This window comes from Sapajus apella, unplaced genomic scaffold (assembly GCF_009761245.1).
Source record: "Sapajus apella isolate SASKATOON/1434 unplaced genomic scaffold, GSC_monkey_1.0 scaffold33, whole genome shotgun sequence".
NCBI classification, from domain to species: domain Eukaryota; kingdom Metazoa; phylum Chordata; class Mammalia; order Primates; family Cebidae; genus Sapajus; species Sapajus apella.
Window position 1 is genome coordinate 20,508,696 of NW_022436973.1, and position 3,931 is coordinate 20,512,626.

The 3,931-nt window shown below is 44.7% G+C and overlaps 1 pseudogene; it reads left to right on the plus strand.

The window, feature by feature from the left end:
* The first annotated feature begins 2,024 nt into the window (after window positions 1–2,024).
* Window positions 2,025–2,853, plus strand: LOC116562659 (annotated as a pseudogene).
* The last annotated feature ends 1,078 nt before the right edge of the window (window positions 2,854–3,931 follow it).

Sequence of the window (3,931 nt, forward strand, 5' to 3'; positions counted from 1 at the left end):
TCCACCTACCCAGAGACACCTGCATACTTGACTCTTCCTTTACTCTCCTTTTTATTTTTTTCAAACATCCAATTTATCTTGTGTAAAATGTAGATTTACCAGGCAGTAACTAGAGTCTCACAGGAATGTAACCATTCGCCTTACTACCTATCTGCCCTTTTCCCTAAGTGCCTTCCCCCCATTTAAGGACGTGTGTAAATGCTAAATCCCCTGAAACTCTTTTGAGAAAAACAGTCACAGATATGCCTGTGGTTTGTGTCTTTCCCAGATGCACCCTAAAGCTGCTTTAATAAACCTCGATGATTGAGATTTATGCCTCGGTCACTCGATTCAGATGTCAGAAGGACCCATGGGAAGAAGCAGAGAGGAAGGTCTGTTGGAAGAGGCTGAGGAGCCCAGCCTTCTTCCAGAAAATGGACACTTTAGGTGGTCAAGAATTGCAGGGCTATCGGGACTGGGGTAAGTAAGGAGGAAGAGAACAAGAGGAAGGCCCCAAGGAGAAGGGGAAACAGGGAGGGAGAAATGGGAGATGGGCCATGCCCTGTCCTCCCCTCCTCCACTGCCCCTGCCCCTCCCCAACCTCAGAATTCCCATTGCTCCTTGAGAACTCAGACACTAGCTTCCCCACCAAGGCCTCTGGGATTTCTGGGGCTGACATTCATTTCCTCCTTCCTCTGTGCTCCCTTAGCCTGTCCATTCTCGGCCACACTGACTTGGAGTCTGGTCAGCTGCTTGCATGCCTGTCTCACCCAGTTAACTCAAATTCCTCAGGGGGCAGGAACAATGCATTCTTATTTTCCACGTCACAGCTCCAGTTACTGTGACTGACCCACAGAAATATTGGTTTGGAGTCAATTATCTCAGGGATGCAGCTCAAAGTCAATGTGTCTTGTATAGAGTGGGTATAGGGATGCCTTAACGAGGAAGAAGCAAATCCCAAGAGGAGCAAGGAAAACTTGAGCGGCAACCTCTTTGCCTTTCACAGGATGAATTAGAGCGGTTGTTATTGAATCTGCCACCAGATGGCGATCCAGGCAAAAATATCTTGAGGCTACGCTTCAGCCCTGTGACCTGATCTTCCCCCAAATTCTGAGATCCTTGCTGCCTCCAGAAACAGCAGGCACTTAAGTCCAATGTAGCTTGCCAGGATTTCAGGGATTGAACTTTTATAGTTTGCTGGCATTTCCTTCAGGCGAGCAGAGGCAAGAAAATAATCAAATCAATGGTCTGCTGTTTGCTGGAGGAAGAATGAGACTGCCTAAAGGCAAAGTGTTTAGTACAAAGGTGTCATAAGCTCTGAGCTGGTCCCTGCTTTATCAATTTCTGGAAGTGTGACATTAAAGCAACCACCCTCTTTTCTGGGCCTGGTTTTCCTCTATAAAATGTCAATTCAGGTTCCAGCCTGTCGTGGGATGTCATCAGCCTTTACAACCTACCTGGGCTATGCCCCTGCGATTAAGTGCTCATTGGGAACTTAGTCCCCTGCTTTTCCGCCTCTCTTAGGGAACCACAGTCATAGAAACCAGCAACTTGCTGCAGTAGGAACTGCTAATATCTTGGACATTCCCCATATTATTTCCGAGACCAACCAGTCATAAACAGAGGAGTGAGACATTGGAAAAGTGAAAGAAGCTAGGGCATTATTCAGCAGTGAGCCTAAAGTCTGTACATGCAATAGCATACTATTCATGCAAATTCTTGCAAAATGCAAAGCTATGACTTATAACTTATATGACTTATAACTCATTCTTGTGTATAACAGTAGAACAACTTGCAACTGAAGAAACCACTACTCAGGATGGAAGTAGCCTTGGGAGGGAGGCAAGGAATGGTGAGGGGGAGAGAATGAGCTGTTTCTGTAACATTTCATTTCATAAGAGAGATGGATGGACTTCAAGCATCTATGGCAAAATATTAACTCAGATAAATCTGATTAGTTTCAAATTATCTTCTGTAATCCTCTCTATGTTTGACTCATTCTTTTAATTAAAAAGAAAAAATATTTAAAGTAAATTAAGCCTTTCCTTTCAGCAGAAAGCCACAGCAATATGGCTATGCAAATTTCCAAAAAGAGGAAGTTTGTCACTGATGGCATCTTCAAAGCTGAACTGAATGAGTTTGTTACTCAGGAGCTGGCTGAAGATGGCTACTCTGGAGTTGAGGGGCAAGTTATACCAACCAGGACAGAAATCATTATCTTAGCCACCAGAACACAAATGTTCTTGGTGAGAATGGCCAGTGGATTCTGGAACCGACTGCTGTAGTTCAGAAGAGGTGTGGCTTTCCAGAGGGCGGTGTAGAGCTTTATGCTGAAAAGGTGGCCACAAGAGGTCTGTGCGCCATTGCCAAGGCAGCGTCTCTGCGTTACAATCTCCTATGAGGGTTTGCTGTGCAGAGGGTCTGCTGTGGTGTGCTGTGGTTCATCATGGAGAGTGGGGCCAAAGGCTGCAAGGTCATGGTGTCTGGGAAACTCTGAGGACAGAAAGCTAAATCCATGAAGTGTGCGGATGGCCTGATGATCCACAGCGGAGACCCTGTTAACTGCTACGTTGACACTGCCATGTGCCATGTGTTGCTCAGACAAGGTGTGCTGGGCATCAAGGTGAAGACCATGCTGCCCTGGGACCCAACTGGTAAGACTGGCCCTAAGAAGCCCCTGTCTGACCACGTGAGCATCATGGAACCCAAAGATGAGATACTGCTCACCACCCCCATCTCAGAACAGAAGGATGGGAAGCCAGAGCTGCCTGCCATGCCCCAGCCAGTCCTCATGCGGAACAGGGTCTCTTTGGCAGCTGTTTTCTGGAGTCTGGATGTTGCTCTGTAAAGACCTTTAATACAATCTTGTACAAAGTAAATAAATAAATATATAAAAAGTAATTTAAAAAATAACAGAGCTCGCCAGCCCCTTAGAGCACATCTTGGTCTAGGGTAGTTTCTTTAGCAGAGTTTTCTGTAGATACAGACATGTGTTCACAAAGTATCTTTAGGTTTCCCAGGCCCAGGAGGGGCAGGATAATACTAAGGGAGGGAGATCTGCTCTGGGAGGAGGGACCTGGTCTAACCAGCCCTGTAGCTCTGCAAATCTTTGGGGCTTTGTCCTCATCTGTAAATGGGGATGAAGTCTGTCCAATTTACCTCATTCAGTTATAATGTGCATCAGATGAAATGACATTTGTAAAAACAACTTGAAAATACAAAATGATGTAAGCAGGTATTATTTAGTTGTCAAGCTCTAAGTCCTGAGGCCTCTTTTATATTAACAACAGTAATAACAATACAGGCCGGGTGCAGTGGCTCACGCCTGTAATCCCAGCACTTTGGGAGGCCAAGGCATGCAGATCACGAGGTCAGGAGTTCGAGATCAGCCTGGCCAATATGGTGAAACCCCATCTCTATTAAAAATACAAAAATTAGCCAGGCGTGGTGGCACGTGCCTGTAGTCTCAGCTACTCAGGAGGCTGGAGCAGAAGAATCACTTGAACCCGAGAGGTGGAGGATGCAGTGAGCCGAGATTGTGCCACTGTACCCAGCCTGGGCAACAGAGTGAGACTGTAAAATAATAATATTGTAAAATAATAATAATACAATAACAAAGGAAGAAATAAAAGGAGGATGTGTAACATGGCAAGGAGGGAAGGAAAAATGAAGAAAGAAGAAAAACCTACTGAAGATAGCCAAGAAAATAGCTTTCCTTCTCAGGTACTGACTCGAGGGCTTTTAAAATAATGGAAATTACACTTCACAAAAAAATAACCCCAATGGTCATTGTCATTAGAATACAGAACAATATTTATATGGTTCCCTGTAGTGAGTCAACAATTACTTTTGATGGAAGCCACAAGGCTTCAATTTTCAGAGTTTAAATAATGAACATAGTGATACCACCAAAGAAACAGTCATTAAATATCAATATAAAATACAGTGGAAG